General features: G+C 39.5%; 1 protein-coding gene across 5 annotated transcripts in view; it reads left to right on the plus strand.

Moving 5' to 3' along the window:
* The window catches only part of specc1 (sperm antigen with calponin homology and coiled-coil domains 1), a 299,764-nt gene that overhangs the window by 121,138 nt on the left and 164,034 nt on the right, over positions 1-14,592 (plus strand). The window lies entirely within an intron of this gene.

The following is a 14,592-nucleotide window of genomic DNA, read 5'->3' on the forward strand; positions in this document are numbered from 1 at the left end:
ACATTTGCATTATTTTCACTTTTACTTTAAAACTTCAGTTAAAAAAATATTTGGAATTAATTTTCCTTTAAGATAGAATTGAATTTTGATACCGCTCTCTCTCTCAGAGGTGGGGATCGATTTGTTCTTAACTCAATTTTACTTTTGTAAAAAATTGATTGATTTGTATGGATTGCAATAAAATTAATAAAACTTCAAAAAAAAAAAAAAGAATTTTGATATTGTGTTTGAATTTACATTGTGACAATGCAACGTATAACTGCCCATGAGTAAGTATCATTTCTTTCTCTCTAATAAATAAAACTTTTTTGAATTTTTGTCCTTGTAATTGTCATAGCAAAAGCTATTCTAACGGGAAACTGTAAATATTTTAATACGAATGGCATATCAAGATCTCCTTTGGTGTCTAATGTTACCCGCAGAATATGTACAAAATTACCTTTCTTGTCACCTGTATGTTACAATTGTTCAACTAATTTTTAATACAGCTAATCTTGTTCCATTGCATAGTCCATCACTCATACATAAACTATGCAATAACATTACGATACATCCTTCTGTCAACAGTAATTCGGCCGGTGGAAGACTAGACGGTGTTAACGCTTGTAGATATTCTATGGGATATTCTAAGTTGATGTTTTCATCTTCTGCACAATCACCACCAACTGTTCCAGCATAGGCTATTGATACACATTTAACCAAATTGCCGTGTAACCAATCGAGAATTTTCACGTTAATTTGTTTGACTTCATCGATTCTTTCTGCCATATTTAGCTGAATGGGTGATTCTAAACTGGATCTTTGTGTGTGTGTTCATAAGTAAGCCCTTTAATGGATTGGTGTCTGTCAAGGTTAAGTGCCGGAATGCACCTGATGACCATGGTCTTGTTTGAAAATAGATGTAAGTAGGGTGTGACTTGAAAGAATCTCATGGTAAAAGTCTCAATCTCGCAGGGCTTCCTTCCAAAAGGTCTCTTCAAAAAGTCACGTCTCGTTGCAGGATTTGTCTTGTCTCGTCCCAAGATTTTTTTATTATAATTAATATACATATATATTTATTTATTTATTTATATATGTCTATACAGTGATCCCTCGCTATATCACGCTTCGACTTTCGCAGCTTCACTCTATCGCGATTTTTTTCTCATACACGCTTACGTCACTACGCATGCACTTTCTGAGAACTTTTATCTAAGCCCTACGATGGATCCTAAACGTGCTGCTTTTTCTAAGCCTTCTGACAATAAAACTAAGCGCCGGAGGAAGATGCTTACTATCCAGGAGAAGGTGAAACTCTTGGATATGATTAAAGATGGCAATACCCTACAAAAATCTCCTCACGCATATGAAAAGACAGTGCCAGCAATTGCCTATCAAGATCAAGACAACAATGCACCTGCTGAAGATACTGCACCACCTCTGAAGACTTTCCTACTGAGGTCGTGCCTTCATAGGTTAGTGGTTGTGTGCAATTAAATGTACAGTACAATAATCTACTAAATAAAAGCATTCAGGATTGTCCTTCCGTCCCGTGAGTGCAAAGCGTAGCGGTATTCCGCTTATTACAGACTTACTACTTGCGGCTTTTGGTACGAAGCAACGCGATGTGAGCAGAGTTCTGGTGCTGTCATCGTTCCCTTGCTTTTGTGCGCGATGCGCTGGAAAAATAGACAAAATTATGTCTCTGGAAATAATTAATGTTGATGGAGTACAAATGCCTCACCGCGTAGTAAATATCAGGGGAGATGGTGCTTGCTTATTCTCATCTATAGCTTATTTAGTGCCTGAAACTCCGTCTTTAGCGGTACAGACTCGGGCCGACATTGTACGACTTTGGACAGGCACTTGAGGGGATAAAAAAAACTTAGGTTTTCGGGAGATGTTATGAATGGGCACTTTGATTTTCTCATTCCCTACACTTACATGCCTGATGTACACATGGAGCGCACAAAAATTGAGGATAAAAGTCGGTCGCCTTAAAAGGCGAGTGCACCTAGTAATATGATATTTGTAACGTCTAATATGTCTTATTTTCTCTTATTTTGACTAATATATTGGGTAATACGAGTGTAATGGTGACTAAAGGGTGTTATTTCATGTCTAGAGGGCTCTAATAATGTTAAAAAACGTATTTAGAAGGTCATAAACAGGTTTTCTATACTCAAACTGCGAAAATATTCGATTTATAAATAAAGAATCCTACTTTGCGAAAATTCATTTATCACGGTAGAGTCTGGAACGGATTAACCGTGATAAACGAGGGTTCACTGTATGTGTATATATATATATATTAATATATATATTTTATATTTTATATATATATTGTGAAATAGGGCGGCCCAGACACACACAGGCGGACACCGTTTCAGCCATCACCACACATTTATTCACAGTTCTACTATATACAAAGTCTTACGTGCACCTCCACCAAGCCCCACAGTCTCCTAAAGCCCAGGCTCTCAATAGCCACTTTCTTCTTCTCACACAAATCACACTTGGGCCTCTCCTCGCCTCCTCTGCACCGACCTCGTCTTCCTCCTCACCCGACTCTGGCCTTGATTGCATGGCGGCAGCTCCTTAAATATGCGGCTGATTGCTGACCGCACCCAGCCACCTGTGACATTATATAAAATGCTAGAGGTTGTTCATTGAGCTTTGAATCTTGATTTTGGTCTTAATTGAGAGCTTATAACATGATATGCATACAATGACCCATGAATTTGAGCTACAGGCTATCTCGGCCACATAATTGGGGTTCTGGTGTTTCTTATAGCAAGCAGTTACGTGGCCATGTCCCTTGGATGAGAGGTAAAGAACAGTGGCGATATCTACTGACAGTGAAGCACATTACACAGACTGACTAAACATTTTCATTGCATAAACAAAACATTTCAATTGTATAAGAAATTCATACACAACCTTAAAAATTGGAAGTACAGGCTACCTCTGCCATGTAAATGGACTACAGGTCCTTCTCAAGCCAAATGGCAGCACAGCCATATGAGACAGTAAAGGAACACTGGTAACATGTCCTGACAGTGAAGCACATTGCACAGGCTGAATAATCATTTTCATTGTGAACTTTTCATACTCACTGTTGGGGCATAAAAGATATGATGGCGCCTTTGCCATTGTGATCTTGGGTGCTATGTTTTATAAGAAGCACATGAACCACCTTTCTTTGATGACTGAAGGTCAAAGTGTTTCCTAGTATAATAAAAATATTGCCAAACAAACAGGCCATCTTGTGAACCAACTTTATCCATGGCATAGTTGTAGTGAGCTAGAGCCTATCATGATAGCATCTGGTGCAAGCTAGAATAATTCTGCCCAAATTATTTTGTCAATTCTTTTAACCCCATATTTCAGTATTAAGTCCCAAAAATAACATTTTAAAAAAGATTAAATAACTATTAAATATATTTCAAACACCAGCAGCGACATCATTGGTTATCTAAGCTCAATCATTTTTTCATGTTTTGAACCTTTCGTTTCCATTACTGTGTCTTATGAAACCAGAGCCTATTAGGGCAAAACATCATGCAAGGACGTAAAAGCAGTCTTTGATGGAAGGCCTTTGTATTGTATTCTAATTCACTCAGCCTCACTTATTTACTCTGGTGCCCCTTTGAAGTAATTAATCAGCCTCATTATTGCTTAGGAAATCGTACATACTCGGGGAGAAAGTGTAAACCCTGCATGGTAGGCTCAACAGTCAAGAACAGGATGAGGTGACCATTGTGTTGTGAGGTAACAATCCTAAGTACTTTGCCACTGTATTACCCTTTTCATGTAAATTGTTCTTTGAGTTTTAAGAGCATTGATCTCAGCACTATCTCTGTAGGATCCTTTTGCCATTTCAAATCATAAAAGGATCCTTATATGACTTCCTGCTTTCTGTATTTAACACAATTCCATATCTATAGTCATTCAAAGTTTGTAGTGTACTTTAATTCAAATGGCATCACTGATGTTTTTATTTATTACCCATTTTGTTTATCACATTTTTAAGCTTGTGTCTTAATACATTCCAGCTCTAGTCACTTGGTGAAGTTAATGTCAAAAAATTTATCTTTATTATATGCAGATTTAAATCTCTTCAGTCAGGTGGTTCTGATCATCTTATTATAAAGTGTTTGATTCTGAAGTTACAATTTCTATGTTTAGGTCAATGGGAGGAGATCTGTATATAGACATTTTTGATGCAATATGTTCCCAGAGGATGATGTCACTTCCTTTGTAAACTGAAGTAACTTTTTTTTTTATTATTTTTTTGGCATTAGAATTGTATTGAGTCAGCCTCCACAGAGATTCATGCCTTCACACAAAGTGCATATGTGCTTTATTACAGTTTCTGAAGCAGATTAGTTGGTCGGGCGGAAGCTGCAAGGGGAAAAAACTTAAAAGTATAGTTTGTTCATCTGTCCAACTACACATTCTCACTTTATTTCCCTAAAGCCCTTTTGTTGCAGCAATGTAAACATACTGCAGAGAAAGGTCATTTCACCGAGCAAAGCATATTTCCAAAATGCGTGGTGCCACTTACGTGTTAGTTACTAAGTTATTTCATGAAAAAAGGGCGATCAAAACATTTTGCTTCTAGACATAAAAAGTGTATTTGTAAAGCACTTATTTCTACCTTTTTTATTTAAGAAACAGTATATAATAACAAAGCACAATCCAATTGAGTGAAAACACAGGAAGTACAGTAGGTACAGAAGACACTCCATAAAACTCAACAATCAACTACTGCTCAATGAAGAAAGGCACAAGGGTTCAGAATCTTTCTAAAATGGTTCTTTATATAGATTAAAGTGGCATATAATATTAAAGACTTTAGCCCCAATTTTTCTTTTTTTAGAACCCTGTCAACATGCATGCCAAAAAATCCAAAATCCTTATATTTCTATGGCATCTTTAAAGATGAATTCTAGCCTAGTCATTATGTACTAAGGCTAGTTTCCTTTATATGGTACAATTAAGAGATCGGCTGCATCTCTCTTGTGAGGCTTTGACACTGACAGAAGAAAATGTTGCCTCTCTGGAGCAAAACATAACTAACAATCGAAGACTGACAGCATGTGAGAAAGACATTATAGGAATTGGTTATGGGTTAATCGAGCCCATTCATCATAAACCATTAAGCATTGGCTCTGTCTGTGCATATTGGGTCCCAATAATATTGACTTTTGAAATGCCACTATTTGCAGTGTTCCAAGAATCTTGAGTTGGTCTGGAACAATTTTTGAAAAATGTTTCAAAGCCTATCCTCAAAATTAGATACGCTGCTATAAACCAACAACTGAAACAATAAAATGTTTGTGACTCTTCAACTTCAAGCAAATTCAGGGTCAAGGCTAGTGCTACCAAGATCATGTGCTTAAATTTTATGATCTTGAAGATGTAGTCAATATTAAATCTCTCAAAAGGCCCACACATCTAGTCAATGTTACACTTATTGTCTGTTTCATTTGTGACAATCATTTGAGGAGAAGCAGCAAAGAAATCTGTCGACCATCTCCTTCAGCTTCACAACAATACCTCCTGCTTGCATTGAAAAAGGTTAAAGGTTAAAAAGGGTGCTCTGTAAAACAGTAAATTCAAGGAGATGCCACACTTCAGCTATTCAACAGACTTAACCCTGCATAAGTATCGTCTGTTCACCAATTTGCAATTTGAAAGGCTACTCCATGGCAAACATTATACCGATATTGAAGATATCATGTTAGATGCAGAAGAGAGATTGAGAAGCACAAATTAAATTTTATTTGAGAGGCACAAGAAAAATTTGTGAACATTATATGTAAAAAATAGACGTGTTTGGTTTTACTTGTGTTTCTCTTCATTTTTCATACTCAAAACATCTTAACCCCCATACTGTATATACAATTTTAGTGTGAAGAAATGTCTCTTAACATTTGTTTGTTTGAAATTAATTTGTATCCACTCTTTATCTATGCCCTATGTTATAACTGAAAAAATGATCAATACAAAGCTAGCATTCACTGAGATTACTTAGTGTATAGTTTCTTAAACTATGGTTGCAGGTTGCATTGTTTTGGGTCACAAAGAGTCGTGATTCACCATTGTATTCGTGTATGGTTTGCAAAGTGTCTCACAATGGGTCACTATGAATAGTTTAAGCAATTGACATTACTCCACTATGACCTGCAGCAATAATTCTCTAAGGGGGACAAGAGATGACTGTTAGTGGCAATTCTGGAAAATGTATACCATAGAGTAAGTTCCTTCTTCATTATGAACACACAAGCATCAAAGTTGTTTCATAGTGTCCCTAATATGGTAACATCTGCATTTCAGAGCTGTTTGGTCAAAGACATATTCAGCAAGCTGCAGAAAGCCTTCACCAGCCGTAAAGTCATATGACCAAATGTCATTGCACTATTTGTTAATTTTCTTGCTTAAAACTGGCAGAGAGCATATCTTGTTTCTCTCTGAAGCACAGGTTGGTTTGGCTCGGAAGTATTAAACACTGCTCAGATAATTCACTTCCTTACCATTTAAATCTAAAACCTATGTAAACCTGTCCCAAAAAGCTGAAGTCCTTGTCTTTTTTACTGTGTGATATTAGCCAGTTTTGATTGCCCTTTGCACAGCTGCCTGTTTGACTTCCTCAATATGATTTGAACATCATAAAAGTAGTAGCATTATACTTACATTTTTCATACATCAGAAAGACTTTTTAGAATGTAATGTTTTTGTTCATATTCAAGGCAGTAATATTTTAGTGTTTTCTTGTATCCCTTTTACTTTGAGTTTCACATGATCCCAGACACGATGCACAACTCTAGTTTATATTCTCAATCACTATGTACAATATGAGATGAGGGTGTATTTTAATGATATATAATACTACAAATGAATAACTACCAAATAATTACAGCAGTAATGTTTCCTATAAAAGAAACAGTTTGAAACCTGGCATATACTAATTCTGGAAGTGAAGATGTACTTTTAAAGCCTTCCAAAGTCAGAGTCAGGAGCGTTTTTCAGCACCTCTGCAATTCTCCTGCATATGCAGACCACATACAAGTATAATTTCAATTATGATATATAAACCTTTCATTGTTTTTGATTTACTACTAAAAAGATAGATGTGTTTACTGGAAAGTAAAGGTGTCAAAATGTGTGATAACTAAACATGTCACTCGAAGAGAAACACAACCTATTATCTTATACATAACCTATTTGGAAATGTGTTTGTTACAATATCTTTGAATTACATAAATGTTACACTATATTTAAATATATGTTCAAACATTTTTGGGGCTGTGGTGGGCTGGCACCCTTTCCGGGGTTTATTTCCTGCCTTGTGCCCTTTGTTGGCTGGGATTGGCTCCAGCAGACCCTCGTGACCCTGTAGTTAGGATATAGCGGGTTGGATAATGGATGGATGGATAGTTGTATGTGTTTGTCACAGCACACATTTTCCCTCAGAGCTCTTGTCACCAAGCACTTTTATTGGTATCATGTCCCAAGCACCTGTTTAGCACCCTGTTTATTTCTTATTTCCATACTTACTCACTGAAAAGGTCTGTTACATTTCTTGTTACTTCAAATTCTGACTGTGAAATGTTTTTTGTAATGTACATTACCAAATCTGATTTGTTGCTGCTATTTCCACACATAAAAATTTATTTCTTTGCGGCTTACTCACGTTTGTTGAAATTTGCTCTTTTGAAATGAAGTACTTTTACAGATTCATGCTTCCAAAACATTTTAAAATATTTTTATTAGAATCACTATGGTCATAAAATCCATATATATATATATATTGTCAGGCACATTGTCAGGGTGTGCGCCCATCTCAGACCATGTGGGGGCAGCCACCCTGGTTGCTATGGGGAGCCGCTAGGGGGCACCCCCATGCCTTTGGAGCCCTGGACCTCAGCACTTCCGCCACACCAGGAAGTGCTGGGGGGAAGAGGAGCAGGGACACCCGAAGTGCTTCCAGGGATACAGCCGGCACTTCGCCATACTGGGGCGAACCTGGAGTACATCCGGGTGTGGATAAAAGGGGCGAGAGTCGGGAGTGGAGTGGACTGAGCTTGCTGGAGGAGGCAAGGAGGCGGCCTGAAGAAAGTAAGGCATTATGTGGCCTGGACATTGGCGACTTGTGGGGTTTTTTTGAGGTACACTTGTGACTGTGTAAATAAACATGTGGTGGGAAAAATGAACGTGTCTGCCTGTCTGTGTCTGGACCAGCCTTCACAATATATATATATATATATATATATATACACACTTGGGGGCTTACCCACTGCTCACTTCGCTCATCAACCCCTGTGGCCTGCGCTATGTGTCAGCCACTTCGCATCTCTGCTGCTTGTGCTGTGAAGAGGGGGGCTGAACGCACCCCAAGGAGACGCGGTCACTCCTCCGAAACCCTTGGGATTAATAAAGTATCTATCTATCTATCTATCTATCTATCTATTTATCTATCTATCTATCTATCTATCTATCTATCTATCTATCTATCTATCTATCTATCTATCTATCTATCTTAAATGGTGATACAAAGAGAAACAGATAGTTTTTTTTTACCTCCTCTTTGCTTGATCAGCTGCTACCGTGTCGCGTGATATGCATCTCGCGCGGCGCTTCGAACATTTTAAAGCCTGTAAAGCAGCTGTCTTTGTTATCTACTCTTTGTCTTTTATTTCTGGCTCCAGGCTTGATTAAATCTGTTGGCACAAAGTCTTGTCTTGCGGGACGTGAGTTCTTGATATTTTAGTTTATACTTTAAAAACGGAATAAGAATCTGAAAATCTAACAACATCACATTAACGTGCAATAAATTCTGAAAAGAATGATACCAAACATATATATGTAAGTTTTAAAATAAGCCTGAGTTAAAGCCTGACAAAAAACATTACATATAAACGTCACATAAAATTGTTGCATAAAATGGTTGCACTTTTAGGCTTTTGCATATTTTCTCTCTAGGTCCATACAGACAAGACTACTTTGGAACCCAAACCTTTGACCCTTGCGTTCCGTTTTTTTTTTTCCTTGTGCGCTACACTTTGAACAAAAGTACTACCTTATGGCTTAGAACAAGTGAAACATTCAGACGGACTGTTGCCAGACTAGTTGACTACAGCTTAACATTACTTACCTGAGCAATGCCGTGCGCTGCTTCAATCTACTGTAATATAAGAAGGAATATTGTGTGCTTTTGCAGATGAGTGTTGAATGAAGCTTGATCAAGAGTGAATGTGCATCGCATCACAAAGGTGAATCAAAATGTTGTTGTTTAACTCCAGCTTTGTCAGCTTTTATTCATAATTTAAGCACCATGAACTGTCCATCTTGAACTAGGAGGGCAAGTCAGGCAGCATTGATGGTTACAACTCAGGAAGGAGTTACCATGATTCTGGAATTCAATCATATGGAAGATTGTTCATGCCAAAAATAAATGGAATCCAACATGTTAACAAAATTGAAAATTAATGAATATGCACAAGGCACATTTTATTTTCACATGGCTTTTTCATGTTATAATTAGAAACAGATAAAGCATATGACCAACTACTTTTCACTACAGCACAGAATTTTTAAAGGTTTAAAATGCAATACAAAGTGTACTGCATGTTTTGGCATGCTTTTGGCGTATTGAATGGAAATGCAATATGTTTACTTTGCTTGACTTTTAGTTATGACACATGATCTATAGAATTAATTAAGAATTAATCTATGAATTAAGTGCAATATGCTTATTTATTGCTTTTTAAACTGGCGCAAAAATTGTGTTCTGTAGTGAAAATCAACCTGTCATTTAGTTGATATTTTTTAATTTTGATAAAATAAAGAGAGAGAGAGAAAGAGGTTAATAGCACGCACTGATACAGTGCATTGCCGCACCCACCACAAACCAACTCAGGATTCAGATTAGGACCTGAGTGCAGCCAAGCAATGGGTGATACCTCAGCACCATGCTAGTTCAGATGAAGCCATACTAAAATGAAATACACCATATTCATAATTATTATTTTCAGTGTTGTTAAAATGCTGGATTACAATTCATTTTGGCACAAATTCTCCTCCATACAATCGGATCTAAAAAGAATAAATTCTCAAAATGTTGCATGCTGCTTTTATCTATTGTACTATAAAAAGAAGTACCTTGTGCTTTTGCAGTGGGGTGTTGGGAGAGGCTTGATCGAAAGTGGAAGTGCAGTGAAGCACAAAGGAATATTGAAGGGTGGTTGTTTAACTCCTTCTATGTCAGCTTTTCTTCATAATTTAAGAACCTTGAACTAAGAGGATGAGTAAGACCTGACAGTATTCATGGTTACAATGGTGCAAGGAGTTACCACAATTCTGAGATCCAGTCAGACCCAAAAAGAATAAATTGTCATCTCATGATACCAGCCACAGTGATAGGAGGCAGTGTGAATGACTGATGGAGCAGCCAGCAACAACACCTGGGTTATCATTTAAGACAACACATAAACCTTTTCTTTTTTTCATTAATTGATTTTATAGATATACTCGGGCAGCATCAGGCATTTTGGCTAGTCCTCTATATTCTAATTTCTGTTATTATGATATTGGCTATAAATATAATGCATGGTGGTGCAGTGGATAGCGCTGCTGTCTCACAGTTAGGAGACCCGAGTTCGCTTCCCGGGTCCTCCCTGTGTGGAGTTTGCATGTTCTCGCCATGTCTGCGCGGGTTTCCTCTGGGTTTCTTCCCACAGTCCAAAGATATGCAGGTTAGGTGCATTGGTGATCCATAAATTGTCCCTAGTGTGTACTGGGGGTGTGTGTGTGTGCCCTGCAGTGGGCTGGCGCCCTGCCCAGGGTTTGTTTCCTGCCTTGCGCCCTGTGTTGGCTGGGATTGGCTCCAGCAGACCCCCATGACCCTGTAATTAAGATATAGCGGGTTGGATAATGGATGGATGGAATATAAAGTCAAGAAATACTTCACCTCTTTGTTGTATTTATGCTGGGGTGAAAAAAACTTAATTGATTACGTTTTATAAATTTATTTTCTTATGCTCCATTATTTATGTGGTTTTCATCTTTCTCTAATTTTTATTAAGAAAAGCTGTCCTGGAGTGTTTTTATTTATACATATTCTTTGTTTTTCAGTAGATGATAAATATACCTTGTAAGTTGCATTTTCAGTACTGTGCAAAAAATTCTTTTTCAAAATGTATTTATTTTAAAATGAATTAAAGAATCTTAAAGCTTTTATAATATATTTTGACTGAAAATGCATTTTATATTTAATGCATAATATATTCTGTCTTTGATGATGATTGGTCATTTGATCATATTTGGTATTGTAATGATTAATGTGTGGTCTTGAATCGAAATACAGTACACTTCAAGCAACCGCTAAGCGAAATGCAATAGGTTTGTTTTTTCATTTAGTTATGACACACAGTTTTTGGACATGAATTAAAACGAAGTACGCTTTTGTATTGCGTTTTAAATTGAGACAAAAATTGTGTGCCATAGTGAAAAGTCATTTGGTTGATATGTTTTTAATTATAACACAATAAAACCATTCCAAAATGAAATGAACCACATGCATATGCTTCACATTGCAGTGTAGTTAAAAATTTGGATTGCACTTAATTTTGGCACAAATAGTCTTCCAAAATGAGTGGCTTCTTCTTATTTGCATTTTATTATTGAAGATCATATTCTTCAGTTATAAAAAGTTATCCTGCCACCTCAATGAAAATTGTTGAAATATTTACTTTCACACATCTTGACCATTGCTGATTTTGAGGTGGATAAGTTATGTAGCTCCTAAGGCACACTGGACCAGTATTGTCAGTTCAGTTTCGGTCTCCAGCTCACCATTTGACTTTGAACAAGTCTCTTAATGTGTTTGTGATTCGTTTTAAAAAATGTATTTGAATAATGGTACAGTTTACTAAACTTGTAAGTTTCCTTGGGTAGGGAAATCATATAAGTACAGTATGAATCTGTGACCTTATGTCTTGGACACTCGGGTGAAGAGAGGGGTTGAGCTGTCAATTGATCACCACTTTGTGGTAAGTTGGATCAGATGGAGGGAGAGGCTGCCGGACAGACCAGGCAGACCCAAACGTATAATGAGGGTCTGCTGGGAACATCTGGCAGAGGAACCGGTCAGAACGATCTGTAACTGCCCAACTCCAGCTGAACTTCAGCCTCATTCTGAGGGAGGTGAAGGACATTGAGTCTGAATGGGCCATGTTCCGAGCCTCCATTGTCGAAGTAGCAGAATGGAGCTGTGGCCCCAAGGTTGTCTGTGCCTCTCGTGGCGGCAATCCACGAACCCGGTGAAGGACACCTAAGGTTCAAGAGGCTGTCAAGTTGAAGAAAGAGTCCTATCGGGTCTGGTTGACCAGTGGGACTCCAGAGGCAGCTGAGGGGTACCGGCGGGCCAATCATGTGGCAGCATCGGCTGCTGCAGAGGCAAAATCTCAGGCATGGGAGGAGTTTGGGGAAGACATGGAAAACGACTTTCGGTCAGCAAACCGTCAAGCGCCTCAGGATGGGAAAGCGGTGCTCCACCAACACTGTGTACATTGGATATGGGGCCCTACTGACTTCAACTGCAGACGTTATTGACCGGTGGAAGGAATACTTCGAGGATCTTCTCAATCCCACCAACATGTCTTCCTTAGAGGAAGCAGAGCAAGAGGGCTCCAGGGGCAGGCCCGTCCATATCAGGGGCGGAGGTCACTGAGGTAGATAAAAAGGTCCTAGGTGGCGGGGCCTCTGGGGTGGACGAGGTTCACCCTGGGTTCCTCAAGGCTCTGGTCCTGGTTGACATGTCTCTGCAACATCGCATGGACATCGGGGGCAGTGCCTCTGGATTGGCAAACTGGGGTGGTGGGGGATCACACTCCTCAGCCTCCCCGGTAAGGTCTATTCAGGGGTGATGGAGAAGAGAGTTCGGTCGATGGTCGAATCTCGGATTCAAGAGAAACAATGCGGATTTCGTCCCAGCCGTGGAATACTGGATCAGCTCTACACCCTGGCCAGGATCCTGGAGGGGGCATGGGAGTTTGCCCAACCAGTCCACATGTGTTTTGTGGAATTGGAGAAGGCATTCGACCATGTCCCTCGAAGCATCCTCTGGGGTGTGCTCCAAGAGTACAGGGTACAAGGCTCGTTGTTAGCAGCCATTCAGTCACTATATAGGAGGAGCAGGAGCTTGATCCGCATTGCCAGTAATAAGTCGAACTCGTTTCCTGTTGAGGTTGGTCTCCACCAGGGATGCCCTTTGTCACCGATTCTGTTCATAAGTTTTATGGGCAGAATTTCTAGGCGCACCCAAGGAGCAGAGGGGGTCTGGTTCAGTGACCTCAGAATCGCATCTCTGCTATTTGCAGATGACGTGGTTCTGTTGGCTTCATTGGACAGTGACCTCCAGCTCTCACTGGAGTAGTTCGCAGCCTTGTGTGTGAAGTGGCGGGAATTAGAGTCAGCACCTCTAAATCCGAGGCCATGGTTCTCTGCCGGAAAAGGGTGGAATACTCTCTCCGGGTTGGGAACACATTACTGCCTCAAAAGGAGGAGTTCAAGTATCTCGGGGTCTTGTTCACGAGTGAGGGAAGAATGGAGCGGGAGGTTGACAGATGGAACAGTGCGGGATCCGCAGTAATGCAGGCTCTGCAACGGTCAGTCGTGATGAAGAGAGAGCTGAGCCAAAAGGCAAGGCTGTCGATTTACCAGTCGATCTACGTTCCTACCCTCACCTATGGCCACGAGCGAAAGAGCAAGATCGCGGATTCAAGCGGCCGAAATGAGTTTTCTCCTCAGGGTGGCTGGACATTCCCTTAGAGAAAGGGTGAGGAATTCAGTTATCTGGGAGAGACTTGGACTAGAGTTGCTGCTCCTCCACATTGAGAGGAGTCAGTTGAGGTGGTTCGGGCATCTGGTTAGGATGCCCCCTGAACGCCTTTGGGAGTTCCTGGCATGTCTCACTGGGAGAAGGCCAGGGGGCAGACCCAGGACACGCTGGAGAGATTATATCTCCCGGCTGGCCTGGGAACACCTTGGGGTCCCCCCCAGAGAAGCTGGAGGAGGTGGCCGAGGAGAGGGAGGTCTAGGCTTCCCTGCTGAGGCTGCTGCCCCCACGGCCTGACCTCGGGTAAGTGGTGGACAATGGATGGATGACAGTATGTAATAAAAGTAGTATGTAATAGCAGTAGTAAGCATAAATTTGTGTGTGAGGTGCTTAGGAAGATTTGTTTTGCCAACGAATCCAAACAATTACAGTATAGGGCTGTTAATAGGCTCAGAGAGCTTACACATACTTAACATACGTAACAATAATACAATAAAAATACCTTTATTTCCTATATCCACAAAGATGTGCAGGTTAGGTTTTTTGGTTTAGGTGAGTGTGGTTGTATGCATGTCTGTGCCTGCTATTAATTGTCATCCTCCTCCAGGTTGTTTCCTGTTTGTTCTGAAATAATAGGCTCTGATCCTTGTGATGATAAATTGGGTCTGATGACATATGTATGTGTGTATGTATGATATGTTAGCAACTACTGCTTGAACTGTATTTGTGAGGAATGATCATCAGAAGTAGAGATTTTTTCATTAGTGAGG

The sequence above is a fragment of the Polypterus senegalus genome, chromosome 6 (assembly GCF_016835505.1).
Source record: "Polypterus senegalus isolate Bchr_013 chromosome 6, ASM1683550v1, whole genome shotgun sequence".
NCBI lineage: Eukaryota > Metazoa > Chordata > Cladistia > Polypteriformes > Polypteridae > Polypterus > Polypterus senegalus.